Below are 23326 nucleotides of genomic sequence, written 5' to 3' on the forward strand. Positions count from 1 at the left end.
TAGCTTGATCATAGAACAACTTACACCGTTATCTTGTTGCTAAAAATCTTCTAATAACTTGCGTAGTAATATAGCATTACTACAACCGATTCGTAATAAAACTTGTCCATCGTTGAGTGCCTTTTACATTGCCTCTTCGCTTTGTTGAAGGGGATATGTGTAATCGGCTGGGTTATGTTGGTGTAGTATTTTATCTGTTACCTTGTGCGCTCTCTTATATTCTCTGATTAGACGGATGTTGTAGCGTGTCTCTATTGGTTATATTCTTGCTGCCGCTAAACCTACCATATAGCCCCAGGCGATATATTTGCCCGGCGAGCATAGACATTTCTAGTCTCCCTAAGTACGTGCCAGAGTTTGTTCCTTGGTACTTACTCTCGCCTTTTCTTTTTCTCTTATGTTTTCTCCCTTTTGTCGGCAACCGATGGCCCGACTTTGACAGGTACAAGATGACGACGTTAGCAAGGTTACCCTTCCGTCTTGGCCTGGGCAGGGTTATGGATGCCACTCGTTATCCTCAGGACTCTTAGTCCAATTTGTATCTTGTCCGTACTCGGACGTATTCGAACTTCTGTATGATTTGGATCCTTGTATTGTATATTTGTATCTTGACTCGTTGGAGTCTTTGTTGTAATATATGTATCTTGTGCGCTCTATTGTAATCCTGTTGTAATGTTACCGCTCGTGTTAATTCCTCTGGCATCACGTGTGTGATTCGGCGCGCACGTCGTGTCGGAGGGCGTCTCAGAATCGATATCGTGCGGATTTCAGCGGGATCGCTGGAATCCTCAGGATACCGGTTTTGGGGCGTCACAAGTTGGTATCAAAGCCTCAGGTTGACGGTACCCCACTAGTCCATCCTGTAGGATAACCTTGCCAACGGACGTTTTTGTGTCTAGTGTCAAAACTATTTTCTAAAATTCGTTGGATATATCTGATTAGCTCTGATTTTCTCCTTACATATATTCTTTATCCTCTTATCTATGTGAGTTTTGAGTCTTCTCTCTTATCTGAGTTCTCTGAGTCTTAGGTTTCGACGCGGGTTGGACGATCTTCGCCTTAACCTAATAGGACCGATCACTGAAGACTTTCCAACAGAAGAACATCACCGACGGCTAACCTTCGTTTTCTCCATCGATGTCATCGATGCCTCTCTGATCTTTCTACCATTCTTGATCTTTGACTCCGTCGAATCTTCGCTGACAATGCTTGTCGAGATCGCCAATCTGAATTCCGGGAGTTGGTTAAACGATTCTCCTATTCATGTGCAGAGTAATACTTCGAGTGCGGGATGGAGTAGCTACCATACCGACTACTCTTATTATTCGCTCTTGTTACGATGAATTGGTGGATCCGTGTGACTGTTACGCCTTTCTTTGATTCTTCGGAGTCATCATCGTCATCGGAACAACGACTTCTTGTTGATGGTGTCGCCGATCAAGCTGGAGCAAGACTTCTTTTTAGTGGTGTCGAGGAGATCGACACGTCCTGAAGATCCGATAGTTCACCTCTCTCCCCCGTACCTTGAGGCGGGATCTCGGGGCACGATCCCTTGTTAGTGGTGTCGTTTGTAACGGCCCCGGGTAGCACCCTATTTGATTTGTTTGTTATTTCTGTTTTATGCATCATCATGCATCATATCATCCGTGGTTTTACAAAATAAAAATTACTTTATAAACCCTAGCTATTTTTACTTTAACCTTTCATATGGTTTTATTAAATAAACCCCCGTCCTTTCCATTCTTAAACAAAATCATAACCAAATTATTTTAAACAAAATAAAATCTTTTCAATGTTTTCTGATTTCAAAAATAAAATCTAGTTGCTTTTAGTTTGTTTTCAAATTTTAAAATAGTTTTTAAAACAAAAGAGAAAAGAAAATAAAAGGAAACCTAACCCTCTCCCTAACCTGGGCCGCCCCTTATCTCCCCTGGCCCATCCTCCTCTTCCTTCTCTCTAGCCGCAGCCCACTCTCTCCTCTTCTTTTTCTTCTCCAGCTGACGCAGCCCAGCCAACATCATCTTTCCCTTGGCCCGTACCCCTTCGCTTTTCTCCCCTGTCGCTTTCTTCCCCGTAGAGAGAGCACGCGAGACGCGTGAGAGCTGGTGGTCGACGACGTCACCGTTCCTCCCCATGTGAGCCCCTCTCCCCTCTCTTTATCTCTGGAGCCAGCTCCTCATCCTCATCCACTCCACCTATTTCCCCCTCCTTTTCCCCTTCTCCATGAAAACACAGGAGGCAGAGAACCCCACGGCCATCGTTGGCCTCTGCATGTCGTCGTCGAATCCGGCCCTCCCCCGCCAAGCCACCACCACCAGGAACTGCGCCTCGTTCTCCTCGTTCGTCTGGTACACCTAATCAAGCTGGGGGCGCCCTACATCGGTGCCAATTTCGTTTTCCCCGTCTCCGTCTGCGAGCACGTCGCCGGCGATGGCGTCGTCGTCAGCCCTCCCCCTTCGTCTCCGACCCTCTCCACGGCATCCTGGTGACCTCCTCTACCTCTCTGGCCTCTTCCCGCTCCTCCTTTCACTCTGTATCGATCTATCGCCGCTCATGCCGAACCGTGCTGCCGCAGGTCCTCTTCGTAAGGAGGCCCTTCGGTGACCTCACCCTGGCGGCGCCTCCCTTCCTCGGTCCGCGCCGACGAGAGGCACAGAACGCGCCCATGCGCGCTTCCGGGGGACGACCGCATCGACCGCGTCGTCTCCGACCCGCCGCGGTGACCACCAGGTCTGTGACGCGAGCGGCATCCGTGCGTGTAGCCAAGCTTTGCCAGTGTGGCCACGTGGGCCCTCCTCGTCAGCGACCGCGGCTACCTCTCTACTGGGTGAGAAAAGTCTCTTCCTCTCCAGATCTGAAAAATCTTGCACATAGCCCCCTGAGCTTTTGGATTCCTCAACCCGCAGCCCTCCCCCTGTCAGTTTACACAAAAACCCCCTGTAGCTTTCAGCGGGGTCCTCCCCCTTTTCTGAAAATCATTTCCAGACCCTTTTCTATTTAAATAAATTTGTTTTCTATATTTTAAATACTAAAAACTGTTTATTTAATAACTTTTAATCTATAACTCCAATTAAAAAGTGTTATATACCAATTTGATCAGAAAAATGCACTGAACATGAATATGCCATCCATGCTTGCTGTTGCATCATGCATCATATAATTTCGTGCAAGTTTGCATTACCACCTAATAAGTAACATTTGGAATATGTGGGATACTATATAAGTGTTGCCCCGGTTCCACTTAACTTTGCAGTAGAGCACCCCTGCCATGCTATGCCATGCTAACAACTATTTAACTTTGCTGGTAGATATGCAACTTCAACTGTAATCTGTTTGTCCGGGGTTCCGACTCCGCTTAATATGGATAAGTTACATCGCATCATCGCTGCCATGTCATGCCTATCATCTTGATCATGATGGATCTTATTTATCCGTAGTAGTAAGACTTGCATACATTGTATGTGTTCCAGCATTTGCTTCTTCCCGCATAGGATCACGAAGTGTTGATGTGAGATACGACGAGTTCTTCGACAAGTGCTTCTGCAGCTTTTCACAGGTGAGCCCTCTCTCTTCACCTATTTTACTCTCTCCCTCGCACTGCTATCCTTATGTTGTGATTCTTTATGGAGTCACATGTCCTATTCCACTTGTTTACCATAATAATCCTATATGTATCATTCCTTACCCATAGCCGTTGCTTGATGTTTGAGCCTTGCAAGTCGTAGGCGTGTTTAGGCTCTGTTGTTTATCTCGATCTGTTATCGGGATATGTTGGGTTGTTGGGAGGTTATCACATGCTATATCCGTTGTTGGAGATACACATGCTTTACTTATTTGTTAACAACTAAAACTGTAAGCAGAGGCATCTGTGAGCCCCTTTGCGAAAGCATCGAAACTTTGACTCGCTAATATCCCCTAGGACCAGAGTTCTTGTTATCTGTTCCGAGATTGAGCGCTCTACCCGTACGTGGGGACGATTATTGGGACCCCTGATGTCTACGGGTGCTTCTATTCTTGTAGACAGTGTTGGGCCTCCAAGAGCAGAGGTTTGTAGAACAACAGCAATTTTCCCTTAAGTGGATCACCCAAGGTTTATCGATCTCAGGGAGGAAGAGGTCAAAGATATCCCTCTCATGCAACCCTGCAACCACAAAGCAAGAAGTCTCTTGTGTCCCCAACACACCTAATAGGTGCACTAGTTCGGCGAAGAGATAGTGAAATACAGGTGGTATGAATAAGTATGAGCAGTAGCAACAGCACCAGAAAAGTGCTTGCCGGCGTGTAGTTGATGGTGATAATATTGCAGGTAGTAGAAACGCAGTAAAACAGTAAACAAGCAGCGATAGCAGTATTTAGGAACAAGGCCTAGGGATCATACTTTCACTAGTGGACACTCTCAACATTGATCACATAACAGAATAAATAAATAGATGCTAGACTCTACACCCTCTTGTTGGATGATGAACACCACTAACTGTGTAGGATTACACGAACCCTCAATGCCGGAGTTAACAAGCTCCACAATATTCGATGTTCATGTTTAAATAACCTTAGAGTGCATGACAGATCAACATAACCAAACCAAGTACTAACATAGCATGCACACTGTCACCTTCACGCTACGAAAGGAGGCATAGATCACATCAATACTATCATAGCAATAGTTAACTTCATAATCTACAAGAGATCACAATCATAGCCTACGCCAAGTACTACACGATGCACACACTGTCACCATTACACCGTGCAGGAGGAATAAACTACTTTAATAACATCACTAGAGTAGCACACAGATAAATTGTGATACAAAACACATTGCAATCATAAAGAGATATAAATAAGCACTTCACTATGCCATTCATAACAGTGAATAAGTATTCTGTGAAATATAGCCTAAGAGACCCACACGGTGCACACACTGTCACCTTTACACACGTGGGACAAGGAGTCTCCGGAGATCACATAAGTAAAATCCACTTGACTAGCATAATGACATCTAGATTACAAGCATCATCATATGAATCTCAATCATGTAAGGCAGCTCATGAGATTATTGTATTGAAGTACATAGGAGAGAGATTAACCACATAGCTACCGGTACAGCCCCGAGCCTCGATGGAGAACTACTCCCTCCTCATGGGAGACATCAGCGTTGATGATGACGGCGGTGGTGTCGATGGAGGAGCCTTCCGGGGGCACTTCCCCGTCTCGGCGGCGTGCCGGAACAGAGACTCCTGTCCCCCAGATCTTGGCTTCGCGATGGCGGCGGCTCTGGATGGTTTCTCGTACCGTGGCTTTTCCGTATCGAAGTTTTAGGTCAGGGACCTTTATATAGGCGAAGAGGCGGAGTCGGAGGGGCGACGAGGCGATGACACGGTAAGGCGGCGCGGCCAGGGCCTGGGCCGCACCGTCCTACCTCCTGGGCCCCCTGTGGGTCCACTCTGGCGACTCTCGGGTGTTCTGGATGCTTCCGGAGATTCTAAGATGCTGGGCGTTGATTTCGTCCGATTCCGAGAATATTTCCTTACTAGGATTTCTGAAACCAAAACAGCAGAAAACAGCAACTGGCCCTTCGGCATCTCGTCAATAGGTTAGTTCCGGAAAACGCATAAATATGACATAAAGTGTGCATAAAACATGTAGATATCATCAATAATGTGGCATGGAACATAAGAAATTATCGATACGTCAGAGACGTATCAGCATCCCCAAGCTTAGTTTCTGCTCGTCCCGAGCAGGTAAACGATAACAAAGATAATTTCTGGAGTGACATGCCATCATAACCTTGATCATACTATTGTAAAGCATATGAGATGAATGCAGCGATCCAAACAATGTAAATGACATGAGTAAACAAATGAATCATATAGCAAAGACTTTTCATGAATAGTACTTTCAAGACAAGCATCAATAAGTCTTGCATAAGAGTTAACTCATAAAGCAATAAATCAAAGTAAAGATATTGAAGCAACACAAAGGAAGATTAAGTTTCAGCGGTTGCTTTCAACTTGTAACATGTATATCTCATGGATATTGTCAATGTAAAGTAATATAACAAGTGCAATATGCAAGTATGTAGGAATCAATGCACAGTTCACACAAGTGTTTGCTTCTTGAGATGGAGAGAAATAGGTGAACTGACTCAACATAAAAGTAGAAGAATGGCCCTTCGCAGAGGGAAGCATTGATTGCTATATTTGTGCTAGAGCTTTGATTTTGAAAACAAGAAACAATTTTGTCAACGGTAGTAATAAAGCATATGTGTTATGTAAATTATATCCTACAAGTTGCAAGCCTCATGCATAGTATACTAATAGTGTCCGCACCTTGTCCTAATTAGCTCGGATTACCTGGATTATCATCGCAATGCATATGTTTTAACCAAGTGTCACAAAGGGGTACCTCTATGCCGCCTGTACAAAGGCCTAAGGAGAAAGCTCGCATTGGATTTCTCTCTATTGATTATTCTCAACTTAGACATCCATACCGGGACAACATAGACAACAGATAATGGACTCCTCTTTTATGCATAAGCATTCAACAACAATTAATTTTCTCATATGAGATTGAGGATATTTGTCCAAAACTGAAACTTCCACCATGGATCATGGCTTTAGTTAGCGACCCAATGTTCTTCTCTAACATTATGCAACGCTCTAACCATTTTGGTGGTAAATCTCCCTTAATTCAGACAAGACGAACATGCATAGCAACTCACATGATATTCAACAAAGAGTAGTTGATGGCGTCCCCAGGAACATGGTTATCGCACAACATGCAACTTAATAAGAGATAAAGTGCATAAGTACATATTCAATACCACAATAGTTTTTAGGCTATTTGTCCCATGAGCTATATATTGTAAGGGTAGAGGATAGAAATTTTAAAGGTAGAACTCAAGCAATTTACTTTGGAATGGCGGAGAAATACCATGTAGTAGGTAGGTATGGTGGACACAAATGGCATAGTGGTTGGCTCAAGTATTTTGGATGCATGAGAAGTATTCCCTCTCGATACAAGGCTTAGGCTAGCAAGGTTATTTGAAACAAACACAAGGATGAAGCGGTGCAGCAAAACTCACATAAAAGACATATTGTAAACATTATAAGACTCTACACCGTCTTCCTTGTTGTTCAAACTCTTTACTAGAAATTATCTAGATCTTAGAGAAACCAATTATGCAAACCAAATTTTAGCAAGCTCTATGTATTTCTTCATTAATAGGTGCAAAGCAGGGACGGAGACAAGGGGGGACGAGCAGGGGCTACGCCCCCCCCCCATGCTTGTGATTTTCATTGAGAGATTAGCCATGATAGCTGCTTATTTAAGCTAATTTAGCTAGCTTAGCCCCCCTCATTGAGATGTCACACGAGCTTTGCCCTCCCTAAGATTGGATTCTGGCTCCGTCCCTGGTGCAAAGTATATGATGCATGCAAGAGCTTAAACATGAGCACAACAATTGCCAAGTATCACATTATCCAAGACATTTTACCAATTACTACATGTAGCATTTTCAGTTTCCAACCATATAACAATTAACGAAGCAGTTTCAACCTTCGCCATGAAAATTAAAAGTTAAGAACACATGTGTTCATATGAACCAGCGGAGCGTGTCTCTCTCCCACACAAACATTTATTCAAACAAAAACAAAAACGAAAGCAAACAACGCTCCAAGTAAAGTACATAAGATGTGACCGAATAAAAATATAGTTTCAAGAGAAGGAACCTGATAATTTGTCGATGAAGAAGGGGATGCCTTGGGCATCCCCAAGCTTAGATGCTTGAGTCTTCTTGAAATATGCAGGGATGAACCACCGGGGCATCCCCAAGCTTAGAGCTTTCACTCTTCTTGATCGTAGTATATCATCCTCCTCTCTTGACCCTTGAAAACTTCCTCCACACCAAACTCAAAACAACTCATTAGAGGGTTAGTGCACAATCAAAAACTCACGTGTTCAGAGGTGACACAATCATTCTTAACACTTATGGACATTGCCCAAAGCTACTGGAAGTTAATGGAACAAAGAAATCCATCCCACATAGCAAAAGAGGCAATGCGAAATAAAAGGCAGAATCTGTCAAAACAGAACAGTCCGTAAAGACGAATTTTAAAGAGGCACCAGACTTGCTCAAATGAAAATGCTCAAATTGAATGAAAGTTGCGTACTTATCTGGGGATCACTCACGTAAATTGGCATAATTTTCTGAGTTACCTACAGAGAATTTTGCCCAGATTCGTGACAGCAAGAAATCTGTTTCTGTGCAGTAATCCAAATCTAGTATGAACCTTACTATCAAAGACTTTACTTGGCACAACAATGCAACAAAACTAAGATAAGGAGAGGTTGCTACAGTAGTAACAACTTCCAAGACACAAATATAAAACAAAAATTACTGTAGCAAAATAAACACATGGGTTATCTCCCAAGAAGTGCTTTCTTTATAGCCATTAAGATGGGCTCAGCAGTTTTAATGATGCACTCGCAAGAAATAGTATTTGAAGCAAAAGAGAGCATCAAGAGACAAATTCAAAACACATTTAAGCCTAACATGCTTCCTATGCATAGGAATATTGTAAATAAACAAGTTCATGAAGAGCAAAGTGACAAGCATAGGAAGATAAAACAAGTGTAGCTTAAAAAATTTCAGCACATAGAGAGGTGTTTTAGTAACATGAAAATTTCTACAACCATATTTTCCTCTCTCATAATAACTTTCAGTAGCAACATGAGCAAACTCAACAATATAACTATCACATAAAGCATTCTTATCATGAGTCTCATGCATAAAATTAGTACTCTCCACATAAGCATAATCAATTTTATTAGTTGTAGTGGGAGCAAATTCAACAAAGTAGCTATCATTATTATTCCCATCATCAAATATAGGAGGCATATTGTAATCATAATCAAATTTATCCTCCATAACAGGCGGCACCAAAAGACTACTATCATTATAATCATCATAAATAGGAGGTAAAGTATCATCAAAGAAAATTTTCTCCTCAATGCTTGGGGGACTAAAAAGATCATGCTCATCAAAGCCAGCTTCCCCAAGCTTAGAATTTTCCATAGCATTAGCAACAATAGTGTTCAAAGCATTCATATTAATAACATTCCCATTAGCATGCATATAAAGTTCCATGGTTTTTTTAATTCTTTCTTCAAACACATCATGTCCTGATTCAAGATAAAGTTCATAAAGATCTCTCATATTTTTGTTGTTTTCCATTATGCCTAACTAGTGTAAACAAGAAACAAAAAGATGCAATTGCAGGATCTAAAGGAAATAGCTTCGAGCACACACACAACGGCGCTAGAAAAGTACTGTTACCTGGAACCGGAGTATGAGTGCCTTTTACCTTTCCTCCCCGGCAACGGCGCCAGAAAAGTGCTTGATGTCTACGGGTGCTTCTATTCTTGTAGACAGTGTTGGGCCTCCAAGAGCAGAGGTTTGTAGAACAGCAGCAAGTTTCCCTTAAGTGGATCACCCAAGGTTTATCGATCTCAGGGAGGAAGAGGTCAAAGATATCCCTCTCATGCAACCCTGCAACCACAAAGCAAGAAGTCTCTTGTGTCCCCAACACACCTAATAGGTGCACTAGTTCGGCGAAGAGATAGTGAAATACATGTGGTATGAATAAGTATGAGCAAGAGCAACAAAGCACTGGAAAAAGTGCTTGTCGGCGTGTAGTTGATGGTGGTAATATTGCGAGGTAGTAGAAACGCAAGAAACAAGAAACAAGCAGCGATAGCAGTATTTAGGAACAAGGCCTAGGGATCATACTTTCACTAGTGGACACTCTCAACATTGATCACATAACAGAATAAATAAATAGATGCTAGACTCTACACCCTCTTGTTGGATGATGAACACCACTAACTGTGTAGGATTACACGAACCCTCAATGTCGGAGTTAACAAGCTCCACAATATTCGATGTTCATGTTTAAATAACCTTAGAGTGCATGACAGATCAACATAACCAAACCAAGTACTAACATAGCATGCACACTGTCACCTTCACGCTACGAAAGGAGGCATAGATCACATCAATACTATCATAGCAATAGTTAACTTCATAATCTACAAGAGATCACAATCATAGCCTACGCCAAGTACTACACGATGCACACACTGTCACCATTACACCGTGCAGGAGGAATAAACTACTTTAATAACATCACTAGAGTAGCACACAGATAAATTGTGATACAAAACACATTGCAATCATAAAGAGATATAAATAAGCACTTCACTATGCCATTCATAATAAAGTTGAATAAGTATTCTGTGAAATATAGCCTAAGAGACCCACACGGTGCACACACTGTCACCTTTACACACGTGGGACAAGGAGTCTCCGGAGATCACATAAGTAAAATCCACTTGACTAGCATAATGACATCTAGATTACAAGCATCATCATATGAATCTCAATCATGTAAGGCAGCTCATGAGATTATTGTATTGAAGTACATAGGAGAGAGATTAACCACATAGCTACCGGTACAGCCCCGAGCCTCGATGGAGAACTACTCCCTCCTCACGGGAGACAGCAGCGTTGATGATGACGGCGGTGGTGTCGATGGAGGAGCCTTCCGGGGGCACTTCCCTGTCTCGGCGGCGTGCCGGAACAGAGACTCCTGTCCCCCAGATCTTGGCTTCGCGATGGCGGCGGCTCTGGATGGTTTCTCGTACCGTGGCTTTTCCTTATCGAAGTTTTAGGTCAGGGACCTTTATATAGGCGAAGAGGCGGAGTCGGAGGGGCGACGAGGCGATGACACGGTAAGGCGGCGCGGCCAGGGCCTGGGCTGCACCGGCCTACCTCCTGGGCCCCCTGTGGGTCCACTCTGGCGACTCTCGGGTGTTCTGGATGCTTCCGGGGATTCTAAGATGCTGGGCGTTGATTTCGTCCGATTCCGAGAATATTTCCTTACTAGGATTTCTCTTCAAAACCAAAAACAGAAAAATGACAAGAATCGTCTTCTTCGGCATCTCGTCAATAGGTTAGTTCCGGAAAACGCATAAATATGACATAAAGTGTGCATAAAACATGTAGATATCATCAATAATGTGGCATGGAACATAAGAAATTATCGATACGTCAGAGACGTATTAGCATCCCCAAGCTTAGTTTCTGCTCGTCCCGAGCAGGTAAACGATAACAAAGATAATTTCTGGAGTGACATGCCATCATAACCTTGATCATACTATTGTAAAGCATATGAGATGAATGCAGCGATCCAAACAATGTAAATGACATGAGTAAACAAATGAATCATATAGCAAAGACTTTTCATGAATAGTACTTTCAAGACAAGCATCAATAAGTCTTGCATAAGAGTTAACTCATAAAGCAATAAATCAAAGTAAAGATATTGAAGCAACACAAAGGAAGATTAAGTTTCAGCGGTTGCTTTCAACTTGTAACATGTATATCTCATGGATATTGTCAATGTAAAGTAATATAACAAGTGCAATATGCAAGTATGTAGGAATCAATGCACAGTTCACACAAGTGTTTGCTTCTTGAGATGGAGAGAAATAGGTGAACTGACTCAACATAAAAGTAGAAGAATGGCCCTTCGCAGAGGGAAGCATTGATTGCTATATTTGTGCTAGAGCTTTGATTTTGAAAACAAGAAACAATTTTGTCAACGGTAGTAATAAAGCATATGTGTTATGTAAATTATATCCTACAAGTTGCAAGCCTCATGCATAGTATACTAATAGTGTCCGCACCTTGTCCTAATTAGCTCGGATTACCTGGATTATCATCGCAATGCATATGTTTTAACCAAGTGTCACAAAGGGGTACCTCTATGCCGCCTGTACAAAGGCCTAAGGAGAAAGCTCGCATTGGATTTCTCTCTATTGATTATTCTTAACTTAGACATCCATACCGGGACAACATAGACAACAGATAATGGACTCCTCTTTTATGCATAAGTATTCAACAACAATTAATTTTCTCATATGAGATTGAGGATATTTGTCCAAAACTGAAACTTCCACCATGGATCATGGCTTTAGTTAGCGACCCAATGTTCTTCTCTAACATTATGCAACGCTCTAACCATTTTGGTGGTAAATCTCCCTTAATTCAGACAAGACGAACATGCATAGCAACTCACATGATATTCAACAAAGAGTAGTTGATGGCGTCCCCAGGAACATGGTTATCGCACAACATGCAACTTAATAAGAGATAAAGTGCATAAGTACATATTCAATACCACAATAGTTTTTAGGCTATTTGTCCCATGAGCTATATATTGTAAGGGTAGAGGATAGAAATTTTAAAGGTAGAACTCAAGCAATTTACTTTGGAATGGCGGAGAAATACCATGTAGTAGGTAGGTATGGTGGACACAAATGGCATAGTGGTTGGCTCAAGTATTTTGGATGCATGAGAAGTTTTCCCTCTCGATACAAGGCTTAGGCTAGCAAGGTTATTTGAAACAAACACAAGGATGAAGCGGTGCAGCAAAACTCACATAAAAGACATATTGTAAACATTATAAGACTCTACACCGTCTTCCTTGTTGTTCAAACTCTTTACTAGAAATTATCTAGATCTTAGAGAAACCAATTATGCAAACCAAATTTTAGCAAGCTCTATGTATTTCTTCATTAATAGGTGCAAAGTATATGATGCATGCAAGAGCTTAAACATGAGCACAACAATTGCCAAGTATCACATTATCCAAGACATTTTACCAATTACTACATGTAGCATTTTCAGTTTCCAACCATATAACAATTAACGAAGCAGTTTCAACCTTCGCCATGAAAATTAAAAGTTAAGAACACATGTGTTCATATGAACCAGCGGAGCGTGTCTCTCTCCCACACAAACATTTATTCAAACAAAAACAAAAATGAAAGCAAACAACGCTCCAAGTAAAGTACATAAGATGTGACCGAATAAAAATATAGTTTCAAGAGAAGGAACCTGATAATTTGTCGATGAAGAAGGGGATGCCTTGGGCATCCCCAAGCTTAGATGCTTGAGTCTTCTTGAAATATGCAGGGATGAACCACCGGGGCATCCCCAAGCTTAGAGCTTTCACTCTTCTTGATCGTAGTATATCATCCTCCTCTCTTGACCCTTGAAAACTTCGTCCACACCAAACTCAAAACAACTCATTAGAGGGTTAGTGCACAATCAAAAACTCACGTGTTCAGAGGTGACACAATCATTCTTAACACTTATGGACATTGCCCAAAGCTACTGGAAGTTAATGGAACAAAGAAATCCATCCCACATAGCAAAAGAGGCAATGCGAAATAAAAGGCAGAATCTGTCAAAACAGAACAGTCCGTAAAGACGAATTTTAAAGAGGCACCAGACTTGCTCAAATGAAAATGCTCAAATTGAATGAAAGTTGCGTACTTATCTGGGGATCACTCACGTAAATTGGCATAATTTTCTGAGTTACCTACAGAGAATTTTGCCCAGATTCGTGACAGCAAGAAATCTGTTTCTGTGCAGTAATCCAAATCTAGTATGAACCTTACTATCAAAGACTTTACTTGGCACAACAATGCAACAAAACTAAGATAAGGAGAGGTTGCTACAGTAGTAACAACTTCCAAGACACAAATATAAAACAAAAATTACTGTAGCAAAATAAACACATGGGTTATCTCCCAAGAAGTGCTTTCTTTATAGCCATTAAGATGGGCTCAGCAGTTTTAATGATGCACTCGCAAGAAATAGTATTTGAAGCAAAAGAGAGCATCAAGAGACAAATTCAAAACACATTTAAGCCTAACATGCTTCCTATGCATAGGAATATTGTAAATAAACAAGTTCATGAAGAGCAAAGTGACAAGCATAGGAAGATAAAACAAGTGTAGCTTCAAAAATTTCAGCACATAGAGAGGTGTTTTAGTAACATGAAAATTTCTACAACCATATTTTCCTCTCTCATAATAACTTTCAGTAGCAACATGAGCAAACTCAACAATATAACTATCACATAAAGCATTCTTATCATGAGTCTCATGCATAAAATTAGTACTCTCCACATAAGCATAATTAATTTTATTAGTTGTAGTGGGAGCAAATTCAACAAAGTAGCTATCATTATTATTCCCATCATCAAATATAGGAGGCATATTGTAATCATAATCAAATTTATCCTCCATAACAGGCGGCACCAAAAGACTACTATCATTATAATCATCATAAATAGGAGGTAAAGTATCATCAAAGAAAATTTTCTCCTCAATGCTTGGGGGACTAAAAAGATCATGCTCATCAAAGCCAGCTTCCCCAAGCTTAGAATTTTCCATAGCATTAGCAACAATAGTGTTCAAAGCATTCATATTAATAACATTCCCATTAGCATGCATATAAAGTTCCATGGTTTTTTTAATTCTTTCTTCAAACACATCATGTCCTGATTCAAGATAAAGTTCATAAAGATCTCTCATATTTTTGTTGTTTTCCATTATGCCTAACTAGTGTAAACAAGAAACAAAAAGATGCAATTGCAGGATCTAAAGGAAATAGCTTCGAGCACACACACAACGGCGCCAGAAAAGTACTGTTACCTGGAACCGGAGTATGAGTGCCTTTTACCTTTCCTCCCCGGCAACGGCGCCAGAAAAGTGCTTGATGTCTACTGGTGCTTCTATTCTTGTAGACAGTGTTGGGCCTCCAAGAGCAGAGGTTTGTAGAACAGCAGCAAGTTTCCCTTAAGTGGATCACCCAAGGTTTATCGATCTCAGGGAGGAAGAGGTCAAAGATATCCCTCTCATGCAACCCTGCAACCACAAAGCAAGAAGTCTCTTGTGTCCCCAACACACCTAATAGGTGCACTAGTTCGGCGAAGAGATAGTGAAATACATGTGGTATGAATAAGTATGAGCAGTAGCAACAGCACCAGAAAAGTGCTTGCTGGCGTGTAGTTGATGGTGGTAATATTGCAGGTAGTAGAAACGCAAAGAAACAAAGAAACAAGCAGCGATAGCAGTATTTAGGAACAAGGCCTAGGGATCATACTTTCACTAGTGGACACTCTCAACATTGATCACATAACAGAATAAATAAATAGATGCTAGACTCTACACCCTCTTGTTGGATGATGAACACCACTAACTGTGTAGGATTACACGAACCCTCAATGCCGGAGTTAACAAGCTCCACAATATTCGATGTTCATGTTTAAATAACCTTAGAGTGCATGACAGATCAACATAACCAAACCAAGTACTAACATAGCATGCACACTGTCACCTTCACGCTACGAAAGGAGGCATAGATCACATCAATACTATCATAGCAATAGTTAACTTCATAATCTACAAGAGATCACAATCATAGCCTACGCCAAGTACTACACGATGCACACACTGTCACCATTACACCGTGCAGGAGGAATAAACTACTTTAATAACATCACTAGAGTAGCACACAAATAAATTGTGATACAAAACACATTGCAATCATAAAGAGATATAAATAAGCACTTCACTATGCCATTCATAACAGTGAATAAGTATTCTGTGAAATATAGCCTAAGAGACCCACACGGTGCACACACTGTCACCTTTACACACGTGGGACAAGGAGTCTCCGGAGATCACATAAGTAAAATCCACTTGACTAGCATAATGACATCTAGATTACAAGCATCATCATATGAATCTCAATCATGTAAGGCAGCTCATGAGATTATTGTATTGAAGTACATAGGAGAGAGATTAACCACATAGCTACCGGTACAGCCCCGAGCCTCGATGGAGAACTACTCCCTCCTCATGGGAGACAGCAGCGTTGATGATGACGGCGGTGGTGTCGATGGAGGAGCCTTCCGGGGGCACTTCCCCGTCCCGGCGGCGTGCCGGAACAGAGACTCCTGTCCCCCAGATTTTGGCTTCGCGATGGCGGCGGCTCTGGATGGTTTCTCGTACCGTGGCTTTTCCGTATCGAAGTTTTAGGTCAGGGACCTTTATATAGGCGAAGAGGCGGAGTCGGAGGGGCGACGAGGCGATGACACGGTAAGGCGGCGCGGCCAGGGCCTGGGCCGCGCCGGCCTACCTCCTGGGCCCCCTGTGGGTCCACTCTGGCGACTCTCGGGTGTTCTGGATGCTTCCGGGGATTCTAAGATGCTGGGCATTGATTTCGTCTGATTCCGAGAATATTTCCTTACTAGGATTTCTGAAACCAAAAACAACAGAAAACAGCAACTGGCCCTTCGGCATCTCGTCAATAGGTTAGTTCCGGAAAACGCATAAATATGACATAAAGTGTGCCTAAAACATGTAGATATCATCAATAATGTGGCATGGAACATAAGAAATTATTGATACGTCGGAGACGTATCAACCCCCCTCTCTGTAACATCCCAAGAATTTTAAAATAAAACAAATGAATTTCCCTAGTTCCAAATTTTGGAACCAACAAAAACTTTTATAAATTAAGTATGGTCCATAGTGACCTTGCTTAATTCTTGTTCTATTGCCATGATTGCTTGTTATAGTAGTTTGAAATAATCTTAAACCCTAAACCTCACCCCCTCTTTTCACCATACTAGTTAAAATGAAATAAAAGGAAATTAAATAAGAAAAAGGTATATGTGCCTATGGCTATATTCATAAAACCTTACCCTAATCTTTTCTACTTTGTTTAGAGGTTTGGAAAACCTTCATACACCTTACCTAGTACCTATCAAACTAATTCCAAGTGGTTTCCAAAGAAATTAAAAAGAAACTAAAAATGCCATAGAGGCATATGAGAGAAAAGTGCAAATTTGTGAATTTGAGAAGATTGACCCTAGGACTTGTTGTGAATGGTTGGATCACTTCCATATACCATTTCAACACTCAACAACACCAATTGAGTCAAGCCAAGTCAAAGTAAAACACAAATGCAACATATGCATAGAGGCATATGTGACACATAGCCATGATACCCAATTCTTGCCCTATGACTTTAAACCTTGAACAAATGATGTGAAACCATCTCTCAACCTAATATAACACTAACTTGGCCCTAACCCATGTCCAAGTGAATCAAGGAGAACAATTTACAAGTTTAATGAAAAGTGACACATCACCTCTTATGTGTTATGGCCATTTTTGCAAATCTTTGAACAAGACCATTTGAATTGGTTTCAATGGTTGGGAAATGTTTCTAAACTAATAAGAATCACATTAGAGTCAAGAAATATCAAATAAATTGGAGAGAAATCAAATGGTGAGGAATTCCCAATTTCACTCACATACACATAAGACCAAATTTGCAAATCTTCAACCAAGGCCACCATTGCTTGATCTATTGTTTGTAAAATACTTATATAACTCAAACAAACCCAAATGCATCAAAGAAACCAGAATCAATTCAAAATTTAACTCAAAACCATCTCACATGTGATGATGGTCATTTGTGTGATTTTTAACATGATCCCCTCTTTACCCCTCTGGCTTTGACTTTTCTTCAACCAAACTTGGTCAACTATGACCATGTCATCCAAGACCATATGAAAGTGAACAACTCTCATGTTGACCACCAGCACTAATGTTGACCAAGTTGACCAGCAAAGAGGTGCCAAGTGGAGACTTTAAACTAAAGAGAAGATAACCCCAAATTTGAAATCTCACAAACCTTTGCCAAAATGACCACCACCACCACCATTCTTTCTCTTTAATTATATAAATGAGATCCACCAAAAAGAATTCCAAAATTTGACCAAAAGTTTCATGCGGCCATTTTCACAAACACATGGCAGGCATCATTCCTGATTTTGCACACATGCTATTATCCTCTGGTTCTTAGCCTAAACTCCTTTTCATTTGTGATCATCAACATCCTTGTACCTCCTCTGCATCATCCTATGCACTGCAGCCCTGCTAAAATTGGTGCAATGATCAAGAACTTCATCATGCCGAGCCAAAGGACACCACCATGCCACTCATCTCTCTGGTCCTCTCCTCTCTGCACCACCTTGTCCTGGAGAATCCCCTTGCATTGCTGATCATCACGGTGCCCAGCTGGAGCTCGCGAGAGGCTGGCATTGGGCAAGCCAGGGCGTGCCCAAACACGCCAGAAACCTGCCAGGCACGCGGTGAGCGCGCCCTGGCATGGCACTGGGCGCCGCAGTACACGTCCTCGCCCCGACAGCCTCGTCCTCCCCTGCAAGGTCTAGAACTGCGTCGAGCACCGCCTCACCACCCTCTGCAAGCTAGACAGCGTCGCTAGCCTGCGGCCGCCTTGTCACCATCGCCATCATCAAACCTCTGCCGCGCCATACTGAGAACACTCGAGCGTCGCCAGCACGCCCTCGTCCTCCCCTTGCTGCACCATCACGCGCGTTAGCTCCGCCTAGTCATCGCCTACCTCGCGCGCCCCCTATCGTGCCCTTTCACGCCTCCGACCGCCATCGCCATGCTTGCCCCTTCACAGCACCCGCCGGACTCCTCACCCGCCTATAAATAGAGCTCCCCCGCCCCTTCTTCCTTCACACAATCTGCTCCCCTCCTCCTCCTTGACCTCCTCAAACACCTCTCTCGCCCCAATTTCACCGGAGCTGCTCCAATTTGAAGCCGACGGCCGCCGGAGCCCGCAGATCGCCGTCACCGATTCACGCCGCCCCGAGCCTCGCCGACGGTACCAGTCGCTTCCTCGTCCACGCGAACGTCGACCAGCACCCAGCAGAACCCCGCGGGAGCCTCCGTCGCGCCGCCGACCCCCTACCTCGCCGGCACAGCGAGCTCCCCTCCCCCGTCGACAACGACGACTCTCAGCCGTGCGATCACCGCCTGATCCAACGGCCGACGCTGCGTACCGTTTCGGTAAGGGAATTAGTCACTGACGCGTGGGACCATTTGTCAGCAGGCCCGCGTCGTTAGTTGGGCCAGTTTCTCTATTTCAAACCGTTGCGGCCCATTATTTTTCCCGCATAAGCCCATTTCGCCTTATTCGAATTAATTCGTTTCAGCAGTTAATCAATACTGGTCTGTCCTATAAATTGAATAGTTCAAATTCTACCAACTCAATTTTAGCAAATCAAAATGTTCTGGAAAGCTTATGATTTGCTCTAACTAACCCCACTGGTTTCAACCTCATATCTTGTGTAGTTTTTGAATAGCAAAAATAACAAAACAGAGACTTTTCAGTATTCAAATAAATCTTAAAAATTAACCAATTTGAATTTTGAAGTGAATCCAATTGCAATAATTCACATTTAACAAACTCTAATTTATTATCTAACAATATGATATATGTTCTGTATATAATCATGGGCTAGAAGCAGAATATTGGCTATGTAGTCAATACTAGCCCACTTAAACTATATCCAAATTTTAGAATTTAAATCTATGAGGTGTAGCACCTCATTTAAATCATTCTCACAAGTAATATGATGTAATGTGTTTACCTTTAAATGCTTAGGCTCATACTTGCCCACTTGTAGATTTTTAAATCTAAATAGTATTTACATTTGTCATGGTTATTTAAATCACATGAGATGATGAATCTCATTTAAATCCCTTTTCTCAAATACTAAGTGTGAAGTGTTGACCTTGGTCAACATGGGATCATCCCTGGTTATTTGAGAATATTAAATCACCTCAATAGTAGTTTTTAAATTAGTTCCAACTATGTGTTAAATCATATGAGAGGTTTTCCTCTCATTTAAATCTTGTTCTCAAGTAATTCAACATGAGGTAGTGACCATGGTCTAATAATCTCATATTGAATTATTTGGTGGCATTAAATCACTACCATGTTAGTATTAAATTGCATGAGGTATGGAACCTCATTTAAATCATTTTTCTCAAATGATAAGTATGAAGAGGTTGACTTTGGTCAACCTAGGTCATATATTATTCATAAGAGAAATTAAATCTTAAGAAGAATTCAATGAGAGAAATTATTTCTCCAAACCAAAGAGAAACCTTAATTTAAATTTTCAATGAGAGGAAATTATTTCTCCTAATATTAAATAAAGAAACCCTAGAATAATTTGTTGATAAATGTTAAGTAATGATGCTAAGATCCATTGTGTGAGCCATTAAGGCTAATTAAGACTACTTAAGTGTTGTTTGGTGATTGTATCCTCGTATTCGTGTATAGACGCTAGTACCGGAGACTATCAAGAGGAAGAGGTCTTCTACCAAGAGGAAGAGCAAGAGAACTTTGATCACATCACCAATCAAGGCAAGCTATTACCAATGCAAGCTAGACTAATGCAAACTATTTTGGTTGCAAGTTTATATTCTTGCAAAGTGCAAAGCTCTACAAGAGCAAGGCACCATTACATTTTACTTTATGAACCTATCCCAAGTTTTTACTTTACAAGCTTTACTTGATTTTATTTAGCAAAGTTACTTTTTGATTTATGATTCACTTGGTTTAGTTATAGAGTAGTACAAGAACATCACACTTAGCCTAGCAAGCTCCAAGATACTTAGCATCCCTCATAACTAGATGCTAGTGCTCAATATTAAAAGTGACTACTCTATTTGGGAACTTGTGAATGGAAATGACTTTGAAAACCTTGGAATGATGAGTCATTCTATTGAGAGATTTTGAAGGTGAATATGACTGGTGAATGACTTGGTGAATTTTACAAAAACTGATGGTTGGGTTCGGATGCGATACCATTCCAATTTTACAAGTACCCCCACAATACCTGAATCTGGGTAAGGCTTAGCTGGAAACTTATGTATTTTAGTATGGGTTCCCTCTGAACAAGCGTCATCGGGGTTATGCTGGAGGCTGCCTCTACAAACGGAGTGATGTGAAATGACGTGAAATGAGGTGAATGTCCGGCCCAAGCCCTGTGCAGTTCCCAGGCTGACCGCGTGTCTTCACTGGGAGGCCAAGCTCATGGGGAGAGGTGCCTATACTAGAGTATGTAAATGAAAGGTTAGGATTGGTAGTTCGCGTACTGCGTACGATAAATCAGGGCCAGTTACCCCTGATGAACTATTGCAATTGTTGTGGCACAAGTGTACACCCTCTGCAGAGTTAAACCTATTCGAATAGCCGCGTCCGCGGTTATGGACAGTTGGAAAGGCCATACTGTTCCGTCATCAGAAATTTTCTAAAAATATGAATGGTGGATTGTGACTTGAATTGAAAGGTGACTTTGACTTTGAATCACAACTGAGTTGTGGGAATGACACTAATGTTCCCACTTGAGTTAGTTAATTAAAAAGGGCTTTTGATTATTAAAAGTGCTTATGAAATAAAACTGGCTTTATGCAAATAAAACTAGAGCTTAGAACCCCCTTACTATAGTTGATAGTATTTACCTTAGTATTAGTTTGCGAGTACTTTAAAGTACTCATGGCTGTGTCCCTGGCTATTCAAATGGCCAGACTATGAAGACGAGTACCAGAACCCGGAAGAAGGACAGCAGGACGTCTACGACAACTAGGATCACTCCTGACGTCAACAGTTGCCTGTGGAATAGATGGACTACTACTACGCTACTTTCGCTTCCGCTATGTGTTATAAATAGAACTTCTATTATTGTAATGAGACTGGATCATGTGATCCTTTATTTGTAAGACGATTATGGTATGTAATGAATGATGTGTTGTGATATCAATCTATTATGTCTCGCAAAAACAATATTCCTGGGATTGCGATGAATGGCATAATAGGCATCTGGACTTAAAAATCCGGGTGTTGACACTCTCCCATTACCTTTTCTCAAGTCAGTTGAAAAGGGGGCCACAACCTTGGTTTTATTTGGCGCATGCATATTTATATAATGTTGCCTTCGGGTGTTTACTTCCTGTTGCCTTCGGGTGTTTATTTTCTGTACTGTACCCCACAGGACGTTTAACGAAAGCGTGTGGTTCGCACGCCTAGCCGCCGTCGCAAACCCTGAGTCCGCCTCGGAGTACGGCCGGACTTCGTCATGGGTAGCTTAGTCGGGTGCCCCCCCTAGACTTTCTTGTTGAACTGGGAACGGTCTTATTGTGAGACATCGCCTGTAAGAAGCGGGTCGATCATGCCTATGGTTACATTTGGGCAACCCCTGCAGGGTGTACATCTTATCGATAAGCTGTGTTCGCGGTTATGGACGACTTGGAATTGTATAGCTTGATCATAGAACAACTTACACCGTTATCTTGTTGCTAATAATCTGCTAATAACTTGCGTAGTAATATAGCATTACTACAACCGATTCCTAATAAAACTTGTCCACCGTTGAGTGCCTTTTACATTGCCTCTTCGCTTTGTTGAAGGGGATATGTGTAATCGGCTGGGTTATGTTGGTGTAGTATTTTATCTGTTACCTTGTGCGCTCTCTTATATTCTCTGATTAGACGGATGTTGTAGCATGTCTCTATTGGTTATAGTCTTGCTGCCGCTAAACCTACCATATAGCCACAGGCGATATATTCGCCCAGCGAGCATAGCCATTTCTAGTCTCGCTAAGTACGTGCCGGAGTTCGTTCCTTGGTACTTACTCTCGCCTTTTCTTTTTCTCTTTTGTTTCCTCCCTTTTGTCGGCAACCGATGGCCCGACTTCGACAGGTACAAGATGACGACGTTAGCAAGGTTACCCTTCCGGCATGGCCTGGGCAGGGTTATGGACGCCACTGGTTATCCTGAGGACTCTTAGTCCAATTTGTATCTTGTCCGTACTCGGAAGTATTCGAACTTCTGTATGATTTGGATCCTTGTATTGTATATTTGTATCTTGACTCGTTGGAGTCTTTTTTGTAATATATGTATCTTGTGGGCTCTATTGTAATCATGTTGTAATGTTACCGCTCGTGTTAATTCCTTTGGCATCACGTGTGTGATTTGTCGCACAGGTCATGTCGGAGGGCATCTCAGAATCGATATCGTGCGGATTTCGGCGGGATCGCTGGAATCCTCAGGATACCGGTTTTGGGACATCACAATCTACTTCGACCTATCTTCACCAACTTTGTCATGAACAAAGTTACTGCTGCGTCGACGACTGCTCTACCTCCACCAGATCGGTACGTGTCAAGTGATCCAATCTTTTTAACAATGGCTATTGTATCATATGCACTGCTATTCATTTTGCTTAATACATCTACGATGTTCAAGTTTCACATGTTAGTAGCTGTTGTAGTCATGTTTTATATTTTGGAATTAATCATGGAAATTGTGCCTAATTGCCCAACAATCCAAAAACCTAATTGTAGGCAATTTCCCGAGTTAACTATGGCTTGTTTGCTGATGCACTGAGGCCGGATAAGTTTGCCGGTGTGCACATTAAGAGGTGACAGAATAAAGCCACGCTCTGGCTTACTCATCTGAAAGTGTTCGAAGTTAGTAAAGAAAAACCTATAGGAATTATATCTGATGAAGATCGGA

At 41.9% G+C, this 23326-nt stretch overlaps 1 long non-coding RNA gene across 1 annotated transcript; it reads left to right on the top strand.

Annotated features, from left to right (window-relative positions):
* The first annotated feature begins 3460 nt into the window (after nucleotides 1–3460).
* On the top strand, nucleotides 3461–22730 carry LOC139832034 (uncharacterized). The gene is made up of 2 exons (XR_011746541.1): nucleotides 3461–3556; nucleotides 22511–22730. It is a non-coding gene; the product is annotated as an uncharacterized lncRNA (long non-coding RNA).
* Nucleotides 22731–23326: the final 596 nt, after the last annotated feature.

Source organism: Lolium perenne, chromosome 6 (genome assembly GCF_019359855.2).
Source record: "Lolium perenne isolate Kyuss_39 chromosome 6, Kyuss_2.0, whole genome shotgun sequence".
NCBI classification, from domain to species: domain Eukaryota; kingdom Viridiplantae; phylum Streptophyta; class Magnoliopsida; order Poales; family Poaceae; genus Lolium; species Lolium perenne.